This window comes from Puma concolor, chromosome B2 (genome assembly GCF_028749965.1).
Source record: "Puma concolor isolate L17-30 chromosome B2, mPumCon1.1.hap2, whole genome shotgun sequence".
Lineage (NCBI taxonomy): Eukaryota > Metazoa > Chordata > Mammalia > Carnivora > Felidae > Puma > Puma concolor.
This window is the reverse complement of record NC_141671.1, coordinates 46,535,068-46,550,433: the sequence shown is the minus strand read 5'-3', so window position 1 is coordinate 46,550,433 and position 15,366 is coordinate 46,535,068. Positions and strand designations below refer to the sequence as shown.

Below are 15,366 nucleotides of genomic sequence, written 5' to 3'. Positions count from 1 at the left end.
GGAGAGATGGGCCAGCTAATTGTATACATGGAATTAGACTGCATCTTTGCTCCCAGTAGAATGTTCTTTCTCCTGCTTCTTTTTGTATGAGATCTAGTTCTGGTCCCTACGTCATAACATCTTTTACCATTTAGGTTAAAAGATTTTTGTCTGCCACTCTTCAGTCTTTACCCAAATAATATAGGTCAAAGGGCTCGGGTAAATGTGAGTAGTGTCGCTTGGAGCAAGCTGGAACTCACGGCAATAGCCCCAGCGGTGAATGAGCCCCCCGCTAGTTAAGTATCTTACAGAAAGGCCACAGAGAGACCACTTGGCTTCATGGGGAACTCCTGGCCCCCATAGTTCTCCATTTTTAATAGGGAAAATATGGGGTAGAGTGTAGACAGTACATAAACATGTTGGGCTGAGGATCCGAGGAGCTGAGCTTAGGTGCCAAGATAGTCCTGGAAAATGATGGCTTCCAACACCTGGAAAGCTTGGGATCCTCGGTCCCCTAAAAAGTTGAATTAGGTGTAGCCTCCCTTCTGGGACATAAAGGGCCCTCTAGCCCTTATGGAGCTCAGTGACGGACAATCTGGAGAGAACTCATTGAACAATGCTACTGGCCTTCCACAGGATAAACTTCAAATGGGTGAAAGACTTTCAAGAATCTCTTAGCTGTATAGATTTTAATGAAGCAACACAGATAGTTATCATGCTCTGGTGGCAGAAATTACATGTGCTGGTCCTTCACATGTATAATTTTACTCCCCACATCTATCTCAAGGCAGATGCCATCTTCTCCACATTACGAATTAGAACACTGAAGTTATTTTCCCAAAGATTATTAGTAATGGAGCTGAAATCCAAATTCACATCTATGTCCTTTCCACTTCACGCTATTGTTGGCATTTAGGTAATTATCTTATTTAGCTTCTGAAATGTAATCATACTACCCCAAAATATTAGAGCTGAAAATCAGTGCTTTGCAACCTGCAGCGTAGGTTTGCAACCTTCCAGGAGCAGGTTGGAATGCAACTTCTAGTTCAGTAGATCTTGGGTGGGGCCTGAGTCCCTGCATTTTTCACAAGATTCCAAGTCAAGCTCATGCTATTTCTCCCAGGACCACACTTCAAGCAGAAAAGTATAAAGTGGAGATGCCTGGGTGGCTCTGTTGGTTAAGTGTCCAACTTCGGCTCAGGTCACCACCTCACAATTTGTTGTGAGTTTGAGCCCCGTATCGAACTGTCTGCTGTCAGCACAGAATCCACTTTGGATACTCTGCTCCCTCTCTTTGTGTCCCTCCCCTGCTCACTCTTTCTTCTCTCTCAAAAAAAAAAAAAAAAAAAGTGTGTGTGTGTGTGTGTGTGTGTGTGTGTGTGTGTGTGTCTTATGGATAGCCTAGTCTAACTCCCTCATTCTCTGAGATTTAAGTTCTAGAAAATTAGAGATACTATCAATAAGAAATAAAGAATAGTTGTATCTCATTTTTATCATATAAATAGCAATTTTTAAGCAGGCATATCCTTTTACAATAATACATCTGTATACCATTAGGCTCCTTGAGAAAAAGACTTTATATATTTCATATTTATGTGTATATATCTTTTACACGTATATGTCTATGTGTGTGTATATATATATATCTTTTATATATGTATATGACAAACTGACAGACTTCATTCTAAAAACTGAAGTTTCCAAGTGTCAAGAGAGACATATGCTCATTGGTCACTCTCAACCTAGAGCACCCACCTTTCCTCCCAACCTCCAGTAGTGACCTTCAGCCCAGCACCCATCAAGGATCCTACAGTTGTAGTTGCACTGTTGAGGGGAAGATGTCCTTCACATGTCCTTTCATGGCCCAGATGAAGTGAGCCCCAGCACCTTTGAATACAGTGTGGTATTTGGTGGCCACGGGGGTTTACGGAAAGAGGAAGATGAACAGGAGTCACATGTGTGACTCCTGGAAGCCCTTCCATCAGCCCGCAGGCAGAGCCACAGCCTCTGCACAACAGATTGCTCATTAATGCAGAAAGCTCCAGTCATCAATCCCCAGGACCTGTTCTTTGCTCAGCGGAAGAACAGTGAAATAAAAGAGGCATGGGAAACAGGGAGCAAGTTGGGAAACCAGCCCTGATAAATTGCCCCTGAGACTGAAAGCTGAATAAGCACAGTACTGAGTCCTATGGGAAGGAAAACCTGTGCAAGTTTATTGGAAAAGAGAGAATGACTAAAAGCGAGCCAACAGAGAAAATGCCCGTGAATTCCCCACTTCGCGGACAGTGACACTGGGCCATGGGCTGAGAGAGATGAGACTGGCAAAAAAATTAAGGAGTTGTCATGTTCTGGCATTCTTTCAGAATGGCAGCGGGTCTAAAAGGGAATTCAAGTCCTCCGGGAAACAAACACTTTGCTTTGATCGCATGAGTTGGTGCCATGTATTAAAGAAGAACTTTGATGGCCAAGAAAACTAAGAATACTATGAAAACATGCGGCCGATCATACCTATACCTCTGTCTAACTGCGGTTGCAGAGATGAACCATAAAAACAATAGCTTGATAAACATGAAATCAGAAAAAGTAACATATCATAGTTCACTTAACAAGTGAATTCAATTAAATTCCTTCTTTGTCCCCAATATTTTTCTGGGTGCTAGGGAAACAGGAATAAATCAAAGTTTCCTCCCTCTTGAAGCTTAAACACAGGGGAAGGAGATTACTACTACCAGTAACAAAACACAAACACCACATACTTAACAAAATGTCTGGCTACAGGTACTGTACAAAGAAACAGGTCAGGGGCGCCTGGGTGGCGCAGTCGGTTAAGCGTCCGACTTCAGCCAGGTTACGATCTCGCGGTCCGGGAGTTCGAGCCCCGCATCAGGCTCTGGGCTGATGGCTCGGAGCCTGGAGCCTGTTTCCGATTCTGTGTCTCCCTCTCTCTCTGCCCCTCCCCCGTTCGTGTTCTGTCTCTCTCTGTCCCAAAAATAAATAAACGTCAAAGAAACAGGTCAAGATGAGAGGAAAGAAACTGATGAGAAGTTCTGTTTTACATGGGGTAGGCCGAGGGGTTTTCTCGAGAAGGTGACCTGTGAGCAGAGATGTGAATTAAATGAGTAAAAGAAAGAAAAACTTAGAGGCAAAGGACTGTGTTTGTGTTCTTTACTTGAAAATATGTTACAATCTGCTCTCAGCTGCTTTGGAATAAAGCCTGGGTGAAAATTCTTTGCAAGTGCATGACCGGGTTCGTGAACCTGTTCTTTCAAAATGCCAGTTACAGAAAGCATGTTATGCGTCAGGCACGGTGCTAAGTGGGTCAAGGTCCTATCTCCTGTAATCCTCACAGGTTTACAAGGGAGATGTCATGATTTTCATTTTACAGATGAGGTAACTGAGACCCATGAGGTTAAGACAGCAGCCTGAGATCCTCAAAAGCAAGTGGCGGGCGAAGATTCGGTCCTCAGTCTGTCCACTTGACGTGACCTCCACACACCCTCCCTCAGTTTGAATGCCTCTGTACCACTGGGTTTCAAAATCATCTTAATCTTCATTTTGCTATAACCTGAAACAGCCTGTTAGATGTCCTTCTCTTTCTCCCTCCAGCTCAAACTCATTTTGTAATGAGGCTTCTCTCTCTGGTTTTTTTTTTTCCACATAGTCAGGACTCCATCGTACTGGGTGGGCAATAGGGCAATACTGACCGGGAGTGGCCTGGATTGACCATCTGGCCTTGCAAGTGGAGTGGGGTGCGGCTCAGAAGAACAAGTGACGTTGACCATGAGATTGAATTTCATGTCGAGATCAGTCAGGGAATAAAGGATTTAGTGGGCAAAATACAGAACCTAGATAGATAGAAATATTTAGGACAGTGTCAATAAGAACTCAGAATGTCAGGAAGAGTTCTGACCACCCAGAGATTGGTTTTTGCTCTCATTTACACTTTATTCACGGTGCTAGCCTTCAGCCCAGCACTGTGAAGGGTCACTCAGAAATCAGAGGATCTCCAGGGATCACTGCCCTTGGCTGGGGCAGGGGACACATGCTAAGGATACTCTAGTGACTTGGTTCCCGTGAACTGATTGCCGGGAACCCCTTGAATTTTGCAGTCAAGCACTTATACATTTTCACACTCATTTTTCCATCCAGTGAATACAAGTGAAAACAAGGAAAACCTAACAAGGAACTTGCACCTTTTGCAATGGTTTTATGGTCACAGTTGTCTTTATCGTGAAACATAGACCTCAAACTTGACATCATCTATGCCGTCTTCACTTAGGGCAAGAAAAATTATCAGGCAAAGGGCACAGAAACAACACCGTATGGTTATGAAATGTGGAGAAAATAATCCTAGCATGAGTTTCATTAGCCAGCTTGTTTTTGTTTTATGTTGTGTGTGGCGCAAGTTAAGTTTATATGTGAGGATCTAGAAAAAAAACAAGACATAAAAAATACAATAACTTGGGTAAGGACAAGAGATCTTAGGTTGTGTTGGTGAAAAGAGTAGTAAAGACAACTAGAACTTCTTTTTTTTTTTTTTTTTAATTTTTTTTTCAACGTTTTTATTTATTTTTGGGACAGAGAGAGACAGAGCATGAATGGGGGAGGGGCAGAGAGAGAGAGGGAGACACAGAATCTGAAACAGGCTCCAGGCTCCGAGCCATCAGCCCAGAGCCGGACGCGGGGCTCGAACTCACGGACCGCGAGATCGTGACCTGGCTGAAGTCGGACGCTTAACCGACTGCGCCACCCAGGCGCCCCTAGAACTTCTAATAAAATACAGCATATAATGCACTACTGATTCCCAGAAATTAGGGGGAAGAAGGCCTGTACAGAAAATAAGACTAAAGTACACAGAGGAATCTCTATATCAAATATTTTTATTTCCTCCCTTAAACTTTAAGTTCGAAGAATTTTTTTAAATGCCATTTCTGTGATTAAAATGTTTTCTTAATGGCTGATGGATTAACCCATAAATTTGATTAATTTCCTAGCTAATTTTGTTGGCATCTTTCCCCCTCTATGTCTTTGGCCAGCCCCAGTCCAGAAGACAGCAGCACAAGAAGAAACTGAGAACCGAGACAATAAGAACCAAACAGTGCTAAGTGTTCAGAAAAACAAAACAAATAACTAGATAGGAAAGCACAGATAATAGGAGCTACCAGAAATGGTGTCAGCAGCAATCAAGATATATGCAGGTAACAAATGAATGTCAGTAGGGCTCTCGACTGTAATTAGGAATAAAAGCAAAAAGAATCCTTGTTTAGGCTGGAAAGCCAGTAACAAGAATGGCATTTAACACTAAGTCTAAGGGTGCTCTCAATTTGGGGGACCCTTCTATGGCTTTGCTTCAGAGTCCTATTGTAGATGAGCCGAGCCTGCTAGCAAAGGACTCGCTGGCTGCAAACACGGCCATGAAGTTCATTGCATGAGGGCACCCAGCCAAAGGAGTAAAGAAGGATTGAAACCCAGCCCAGGTTCTGCCTGCCAAACCATATGCTCTGTGTGGGATTGGATCCAGCAGAGGAAGGGGTACCTTTTTCTAATTCCCACAGTCATGAACCAGTGGACTTTTAGCCACCTTGAGGATTGCGTCTTTCTAATTCCTACAGCGGGGTCAGTTAGGCTAGTGAAGGTCCTGGGGAAGGAAAGTGGACACATATACCCAGAGTAGGAAAGTGGTGGTAAGGAAAGAGAAGGATGAAGAGGGGTAGAATGGAAAAGAAACGGGGGGAGAAAAGAGTCAGAGGGAAGGGATCAAGTCAAGATACGAAATCTAGCATTTCTGTTTCAGTAAGTGTCTTTCATAGTTTCTTGCATTGAAGGGATTTCTCAAGCTAACAGTCTTTTGAAAATGAAGATTGGATTCAGTATCCACATTAGTTAAGATTAAGTTTAGCTGAGTGACAGAAGTCTGTCAAATAGCAACTTAAAAATTGAAATCTACTGTTCTCTCACATAAAAGTTTTGATGCAGGCAGTCCAGGGCTGGCACAGACTGTCATCTGTCCCATCATCTGGAACCCATTTTGCTTCCGCGGGGTCAGGTACAGAAGATACCCTTCTTCTCATGACCCAAGACAGAGATTCAGCCATCATATCCATGTTTTAAGCATCAAGATGGAAAAAGTAGGTAAGGAGTGCATGTCACTGCCTCTTAAAGAAATTTCCCAGAAGCTGCTATGCTATATTTCCACCAATATCCCATTGGCTAGAATTTAGTCATGTGTCTCCTACTAGCTACAAGAGAGGCCAGGAAATGTCTTATTTCAAGCGGCTTAATGCTTTGCTAAAAGCTAGGGGCTTGAAGAGGGGAAAAATTGATATTTGGGTGGGAAAATAGTAGTCTCTAACACAGACCAAAATTTATGCTGGAAAACAAAGTCCAAGGATACGAAAAATTGGCAGAAGAGAATATAACTGGGTAAAAAATAGGAGGGCAAAAGTGTAATGTACTATACTTTAAAGGAATGTAAATTAAAACAGGGGAATGACACTTTCTCCTATCAAATTAACCCTCCAAAAAAGAAATAAAATTGCTAAGTAATTTATAGAGAAGTGCAATAGCTAACAATAATTATCTTGGAACAGTGGAACTACAAATAATTTGTTTTTCAGAAGAGCTTGTCTGAAATTCAGAGTAGTGACAATTATAATCTTTTCTTTAAATGTTAGCTAGACATTTTTTTTTAACTCTTCCTCTTCATTTAACTTTTGCAACAGACTATTTTAGTCCTCACCTCAGTGAACCTAAACCGACAATGTGGTAAATGGAATTACACCTCAGTGATCACCTTTTTTCTTTCCTCTTTCTATAATCTCAACAACAATCAGCAGAACCTATTTAGCTGTACTTCAGATGCTCCCAGTCCTCTTGTCCTGTTCTTTTCTTTGACACTTGGGTGGGAGCCATCACTGTCTTAGGAATAGAATTTTAGCTTAAACCTATGTATCTACCCAAGGTCTAATTCTGTGTTAATTTCCTTCTCCAGGCTCACATCTTCCTAATGTTCCTCTCTGACATGATTGTGTGTGTGTGTGTGTGTGTGTGTGTGTGTGTGTGTGTGTATCTTTAAAAGTGTTGTGAATCCCAACAGAAGACATTGGTAATGAGTGGGCATGCATGTGAGAAACAACCTATTCGGTGGACAAGTACCGTGAATGCAAATGTTGCTTAAGTCCATATGATCTGTTGGATGATGATTCCAAAATTTATCTTCAGCCTTTCCCTCTCCTCTGGGATATAGACTCATGTATCCAACATTTCCATTTCAGTGTCTAATTAGATATCTAAAAATGTATCCTAGCCAAAATAGAATGCTTGATTTCCCCCACCCTGCATACACTTGCCCCCTCCCAATCTCCCCACCCAACGCCCGCAGTTAATGAAATTGTGAGCCACACAACTGCTCAAGTAAAAATCCTAAAGTCATTTCTCATTTTGTTTATATCCTTGTTAGCTCCATTCTATCCATCAGTAAGTCCTGTTTGCTCCACTTTCTAATTATATCCCAAATCCAGTCACTTCACCCTGCCTCCAAGTGGTACCTTTGGTCCAAGCCACTGTCATTTCTTGTTCAGACCACCACAGTAGCTATCTGTGTCAATCAGGTTAGTCTGACTGCTTCAGCAAACAACACCCAAACTTCAGTGACTCACCACAAATAAAAGATTATTTCTGGTAGGGAGACACTGCTCTGTACAGTCATTTGGGAAACATGTTCATTCAAGTGGTGGCTCCACCATCACCAAAGCCCTCTAAGTGCATCATCCAACCACAGACAAGAGATGAGAGAACTCATGGAGATTCACAGAAGTGTTAAGGTTCAGGCCTTAAAGTGACCTACATCATTTCCACTCGTATGTCATTGGCTAGAAGGCAGTTGCATGGCCCCACCTAACTGCAAGGGAGACTGGGTAATGTAGACTTCCTGACTGACCAGGAGGAAAATAAAACATGTTTTGTCACACCTATTTCCTGCTTCTACAACAGCTAGAGCATCTTTTCAAGTGGATTAGAAGTCAGAGCATATCCCTGCCCTGTTCAAAGCTTCCCAGTAGCCACCCACTGCGATGACATCAAAACGCAAACTTGTTACCCTGGTTCCAGAATCACTTGTGATCAGATACCTGTACGTCTCTCTGACCTTGGATACTTCAACACTTCCTTCTTTTTACTATTTTCTGATGCCCTCAGCAACTCTAAGGTCCGTCTTAGCTTGGGGCTTTGACACACTGCTGGCCTCCTCCACTAGACCCCTCTTCTGTATATTTAGATATTTAACCACCTCTTACCATTCTGATTTTAGGTTAATTGTCATTTCCTCACAGAGGCTGTCCATCATTAAGTCTTTAGAAGTAGCATACCCTCCTGGTATCTAACACCTCACTAATAGATTACTATGTGCCATTTTGTTTATGGCATTGATAATTATGAGATATTACCTTATACATTATTTAATTTATTTATTAGCTGAGGCTCTTCACTCTATCAAGAGCAGGGACCTGGTATCTTTCGTTCACTGGCAAATCCATCATTAGAACAGTGACTGATTTAGGATATGCGTAAAATATCAATTTGTTGAACGAATGAAAGAAAAAATACATATTTCTCTTGGAGATGAGGTTGGGTTCAGCTGCTATACGAGGAACCCAAAATAATGAAGCTTAAATATGATTAGACCTTATTTCTCTCACAAGTAAATAATTCAGGTGTAGCAACTTGTATTTACGCATTTAATATGCCAGCTTCCCAAAGTCCCAGATCCCTTCTTCCTTGTTAATCTGGTAGTACTAGGGGTTTGTCCTAATCCACGTGGTCCACCCTGACTCTGAATTCTAGCCAGCAGGTGGGAACAAATAGGATCCAAGTTTTTACATCCAGACTAAGAAGCTGAACACACCATTTCCTCTTACATTCCATTGCCCCAAACGTAGTGTTGCGGTCACACCCCGTTGTAAGAGTAGATGAAAAATGCACACTTAATCTGAGTAGCTATGTGCCTAGATGCAAAACTGAGGTTCTGTTATTATAGAAAAAGGGGAGATGCACTGGAAGAAAACTAAAAATCTCTGCCATAATACTTGAGGTGATTGTTTTTTCCATTTCAAATTTCATGAGAGAAAAAAACTCCACCAAAAAGAACTGAACCTTCAGGAGGGAATGACCTCTACAATATTTGCAACAATTAAATATATTTATAGCTAGCCCAGTACAAAAATTGCGCAAATATTCTAACATTAACTAAAAATCCCTTTTCATCTAATTATTTGTAATATCTTAGCAAAATCAGTGTAGGTCAATCTCTGTCCCAGTTCTGATTCAACTTTTCTGGCATTTGGTTGCCCTGGTTCCTGTGTCTTGCTCACTCCTACATCCCACACAGTGTTATTTCCCTAGGCTGATCTGGATCTTTCTGGTTTAGAACTAATGAACCACTTATTAAAAACTCTCAATTTCAGGTTGAATCTTTGAAATTCAAAAGCACTGTGTCTTTATTACTACATTGATCCTCCCCCACCCCACCCCCTACCCCCCGGCAATGGTCTTTCCACTGTCTTAGCTACTTCTTTTCCTCCTTGGAGATGCACTAACCTGTCCAAGGTGAAAATTTGAAAGAGTGGCTTTCTGACACAAATGTGAACATTCTTGGGTTTTATTTTTATATTTATTTATTTTGGGGAGAGTGCAAGTGGGGGGGGGCAGAGAGATGGGGACAGAGGATCCAAAGCAAGCTCTGCACCAATAGGCTGACAGCAGCGAGCCTGATGTGGGGCTCAAACTCATGAACCATGAGATTATGACCTGAGCTGAAGTTGATGTTTAACTGAATGAGCCACCCAGGAGCCCCATGTATGAACATTCTTAACTCCAAATGTCTGTGGATGCCATCTGCACCTATTGGCAGAGAGGGTTCCTGGACTTGGTGTGGAAAAGGTAACTCTAGGTTGAGTCCAGGCTAGAAAAAGTATACTGTGGGGACACCTGAGTGACTCAGTCGGTTGGATGTCCAACTCTTGGTTTTGGCTCAGGTCATGATCCCAGGGTCGTGGGATTGAGTTTGGCATCAGGCTCGTGCTGAGCATGGAGCCTGCTTAAGATTCTCTCTCTCCCCCTGTGTCCCTCTCCCCCACTCATGCTCTCTCTTGTTTTCTCTCTAAAATAAAAAAGTAAAAGTACGCTGTGGAGTTCTTTCCTCCACTCACTTTTTCCTATCTCCCTCTGGTCTAGATCCTGTCCACCACCCCATTCACACCCAGTCACCATTTGTCTTTACTGCAGCAGCAACTTAAAATTCACTCCTTGAGATAAAATTCTGCTCAACTTGATTTTTCTATTTCATGTACATTTTTAATGGTTGCAACTGTATTACCATCTTGTTACTTGGATTTACTTATTTCTTCCCCAAGAGTGGCTTCAGCATTATTGGAAATAAATTTTCAGGCATTTCTGTCTTCAAAAAAGTTGGATGAGATCCCTGGAGATAAATTTTTCAAACTTCCAATAACTACATTTAAAGGACATGTATTGGGGGCCCCCTGCTGGCTCAGTTAATAGAGCATCTGACTCTTGATCCCAGGGTCATAAGTTCAAGCCCCACATTGGGCATGGAGCCTACTTAAAAATGAATAGAATAGAATAGAATAGAATAGAATAGAATAGAATAGAATAGATAAAATAAAACATATATGTACTGTATATTCCTTTGGCACTTGGAAGCCTCTGAAACTCTTTTCTCCAGCAAAGGTCTCAATTTTTTTAAGTTTGAGAAAATTTATAACAGAATATATGTAGTAAAATCAAGTGTCTGCTTCAATATTGGTTGATGATCTCAAAGGGTTATAGCATCCTTAAAGAAGGAAGTCTTACAAGAAAACCTTCCAAGCCCAGAACACTGTAGTTTATAGAATTGTGTGTCCTCTCACATCTGCCTACTTGATCATGTGCATTCATCTCTGTTTGTTACAGCCTTTGTTTCACGGGTGCATTTTCATCAGCTTGGCTTTGTTATTTGGACTATGTAGGTCAATTGTTGATGTATGCAAGCTTAAAACATGACCTTGAGCAATTGAGTTAACTTCTTTGTAGCCTAGGCATTTTGCAAGGGACAACTCATTATTTTATCCTAACTCTTTGAAAATGTAGTACCTGTTTTGCCCAAAAGTAGTATCATAGAAAAAATTAGAATAAACAATTCTTAAAAATATATTCAGGGTTTTAAAAGTAGAGTTGTTCACCATCTGTTATTTTATACTGTAGTTTTAGCTTAGTTGTTTATTCTACAAACAACTGGATTTTATTTAAATTCAATTATTTTTAAATCAGATAATTTCTTCAAATGATATGTGGAGGAATGCCAACCCAGGAGAATACAAATACAAAGTGGTTATATTTTTCTCCAATTAGTGATGTCAACTTGAGCCTTAATTTTGGACAGATTTCATGATTTCAGATCAATTTTAGGTATTAAAATTCAGCTTGTTTCACTATAAATCTCTAATTTCCTGTCCCATTAGCTGTCATCTACCAATTGTGGGAAGGGGCGTGGCATATTCTTCTGCTTCTAACTTCTCAGGGTGTGTGTGTGTGTGTGTGTGTGTGTGGTGATGGGGGGTGGGCAAGAAGGTTTAGTGCAGAGATACCTGCTTTTTCTCCCTCTTCCATAATAGGAATGGAGAAGAGGAATTAGGAGGGGCAGATCTTCTTAAGCAACTAATTACATGTGGGCGGTAGAGCGGAAGACATCTTGCTCTGTGGCTCAAAATGGTCCCACTTGCTGCTGAAGGTACTCACAGTTGTGGGGGTCTCCACACAGATGATGGAGGTGATTTGCTGAGGATCACCTCAAAGAAAGTTGACAGCATCTCCCCTCAGTCTCACGTATGAATAGGTTCCCAGGTAAGCTGTAATCTCCCTTGACCAGTTTATGCGTTGGTTGCCTGTGTCCTGCCTCCTCCATTACCCATCCTGCACCTTCCATGGAACTAGAGAAATTGCTAAGGTCTCCACCTACTCAGGGAACTACAAGAACCCACAGGAAGTTGCCACAACCCTTTACTCCCAAGCCACATTACACTTCAGCCCCATGTCATTTGCTGGTGTCAGCCACTCCAGCAGCCTTCCAGCACTTTCTGGAATTCACAGCCACCAAGCTCTTTGTTCACTCTCACAACTGCAGGACATGCACATGTCACACTCTCCCAAGAAACCTCTCACCATGCACTGGATGAGAGCATGAGAATGGACTTCAGGATTTTTGGCTCTGAAATATTCCAGCTGGTCTGTGTAAAGGATTCCTTTAGAAAACCACCAGCCACCACCCCACCCCTAAAAATTCTCCACTTTCTTTCTTCAGCTTAGACACTCAGTTGTCTTCTTTCAGACTTTGTGACTGGTATTGTATAAGTTAGTACGGATTTCAGGGTCTTTCTTCCAGTACAGAGCAATTTGGAGGCAACGGGCAAAGTCCCAATCTTTGTTTCTAACAAACATAGTACTACTGCCCCTTGAACAACATGGAGGTTAGAGGTGCCAACCCCCTGCACAGTTGAAAATCCATGTATAACTTTTGACTCCCCCAGAACTTAGCTACTAATAGCTTACTATTGACCGGAAGCCTTACCAATAACATAAATAGTTGATGAATGCATATTTTGTATGTTGCATATATTATATACTATCTACATATAAAGTAAGCTAGAGAAAAGAAAATGTTAGTAAGAAAACCATAAGAAAGAGAAAATACATTTACAGTACTGTATTTATCAAAAAAAAATCTACATATAAGTGGACCGACACAGTTCAAACCCTTGTTGTTTAAGGGTCAACTATAATTATAACGGCCGGGTACTATAATTTTATTATCAGATTCATTACAAATCAAATGTGTTGCAAAGTAGCCTGACTTCCTGTGTGCACCGTTCAGTTTTTACTCTTCTTTTGACTTTAGTTTTCCTATATGTAAAAAGTACCTCCCTTATATCTTCCATGAGTCTACTCTACCAACTCAGAACCCTTTGGAAACTTTCCACAAATTTAGTTTAGAAATGATGTAACGATGATGCCACTATGAAAGCTGCTTAGGACTCTCAATGCCAACAGATCATTGTCCTCTGTAAATGGAACAATGTAAATTGTCATCCTCTTGACATGATCTCCATAAAGAATTTTTCTGTGTTGGCATACAGTTGAATTCTGACTATGCTTCAAGAATGAGAAATATTACAATATAGACCTACTACACAAATCAACACACCTAATAATTTTTAAAATGACGACAAGGGACTAGATATGTCATTTTCTTGAATAAATAAGAGCTCAAAGATTTAACATCAGATTTTAAAATCCATATTGACAAGCGTTTTAGAGAGCCTGAGGCAACCCTCTTCATGGTTTTACTTTTTAAGCAGAGAAGTAGTAAAAAGTCTGTGACATTTAATTAGCTTTCTTTCCCATGGAATTACCTGTAGACCTTTTAATATGGATGCTTAATCACTACCTTAGGCAGATAAATTTTATTGCCCCAAATCTGAAATGAATTCCAATAAAGATTTAAGAAGTTGCTTTGAGGAATTTTGACAAAGTTGATGAGAAGAGAAAGAGAAAAGAACCTCATGATAAATAATGTATCATTTTCATGTTCTCTTTAAACTGGTTGGTACAGTATTCCTTCTTTTTTTTTTCCTTATTTCTTTCTTCTATTGATTTACATGACTGTATTAGTCAGGGTTCGCCAAAGAAACAAAACCAGTATATAGATACAGCTGATCCTTGAATGATTCAGGGTTTAGGGGTGTTGGGGTGCAGACCAAAGGGGTTTCTTCTATTTTTGTCTTTACCAGTCTTGTCCAGAATTTACAACGTTTTCCTCATGATGAGTCATGATTTCATCTTATTAAGCACCAGTTCACCATGAAAGTGCAAAACCTTTTCTCTCAATTCTTCTGTTTTATTAAAGAAAAAAAGAAAAAAGTTGTTAAAAAAAAAAGAGCAGAGCATTGCTTCAGTTTTTAGAAATGAGAATTGGGACTACAGGTCACCTAGATTGAAAAGAAGCTAAATAGTGTGAAATACTTGTCCTCATTAGAAGAATGAGTAAGATTTTCCTTGGTGGGGAAAGTCATAAGAAACAGTGTCCCAGTGGGGAGCATCATAAAATGAAGTTCACGGAACATATACCACCAGGATCCTCCACTAATAATAAAGTCTACTTGTGCCAAGTAGAAGAAAGGAAACTCATTGAAACAGACAGGAACTGAGTTAATTATCACTTACTGGAGAAACCATTGTTTTGCAAAACTGTGCTTGCTGAGTCTGAGGTTTAGTTCACTACTGGGCAAAGTTGCTTGCCCTTCTTTGGAAAATTTACAGAACAGAGACATCCCAAATTATAGCAACTGATGATAAAATATAAGAGTTTAAATATGAAATATGAGTTTAAATATGACTGAAGGTCATGCCCAGAAATTCTTGGTAAGTCACTAAATGTGTGTAACAATTTCTAAATAGACAATAAATGGAATTGCACTTGAGACATTTTGTAATCATATCACCTCCAGTACAATCTACCTAAATATCTCAAACAGGGAATTTAATACAGAGCATTAGGTACAAGGATCGAAAGAAGTTCAAAAGCAGAAGGAAGAAACTGGAGGGGCAAAAGGTAGGAAGGCGTGATACCCAGAGATGAGAGGCTGCTATTATTTCTGGGCTGTAGCCACAAGCTTACACTTTGGAGGTGCTATTATGGTTGATCCTGGATCTCCCAGAATTTCCACCCTGATCATGGCTGAAACTATTGCTTGAAACCAGCCTGACAGCTGTCATTTCTGTAACCATTTCTGTATTGTCACTTCTACTACTGGAAAACAACCACCAGAAACCATAAGGAAGAAGAAAGCCACTTCTTCCCTTCTCTTGCTTTCCATCCTTCCACCAGTGCCTCTGTTTCTATGAGTTCAGGTTTTTTATATTGTATGTATAAGAGAGATCATGCACTATTTGTCTTTCTCTCTCTGACTTCTCTCACTTAGCATAATACCCTCTAAGTCCACCATGTTGTTGAAAATGGAGGATTTTCTTCTTTTTATGGTTGAATAATGTTCCATTAAATATCCACATCTAGATCTATGCACATACCACATTTACTTTATCCATTCATCCATCAATGGACACTTAGGCTGTTAGCATGGATTGTTCAGTAATAGAATTCTTGCTTGCCTGATTTCTAAGTATTGAATTACCTCAAGGTTCAGTCCAAGGATCTCTGTGATATTTCTCTGTATTTATTCCCCAGATCCCATCTAGTCCTTTGACCATGTATATATTCATTATTCTTAGAATTAATCCTTAGCCTAGTCTTTTCTCCCGAACTTGATGCACATATCC

At 40.6% G+C, this 15,366-nt stretch overlaps 1 protein-coding gene across 3 annotated transcripts in view; it reads left to right on the top strand.

The window, feature by feature from the left end:
• PTCHD4 (patched domain containing 4) overlaps window positions 1-15,366 on the top strand; it is a 181,911-nt gene that overhangs the window by 129,774 nt on the left and 36,771 nt on the right. The gene's annotated exons all lie outside the window — the stretch shown is intronic.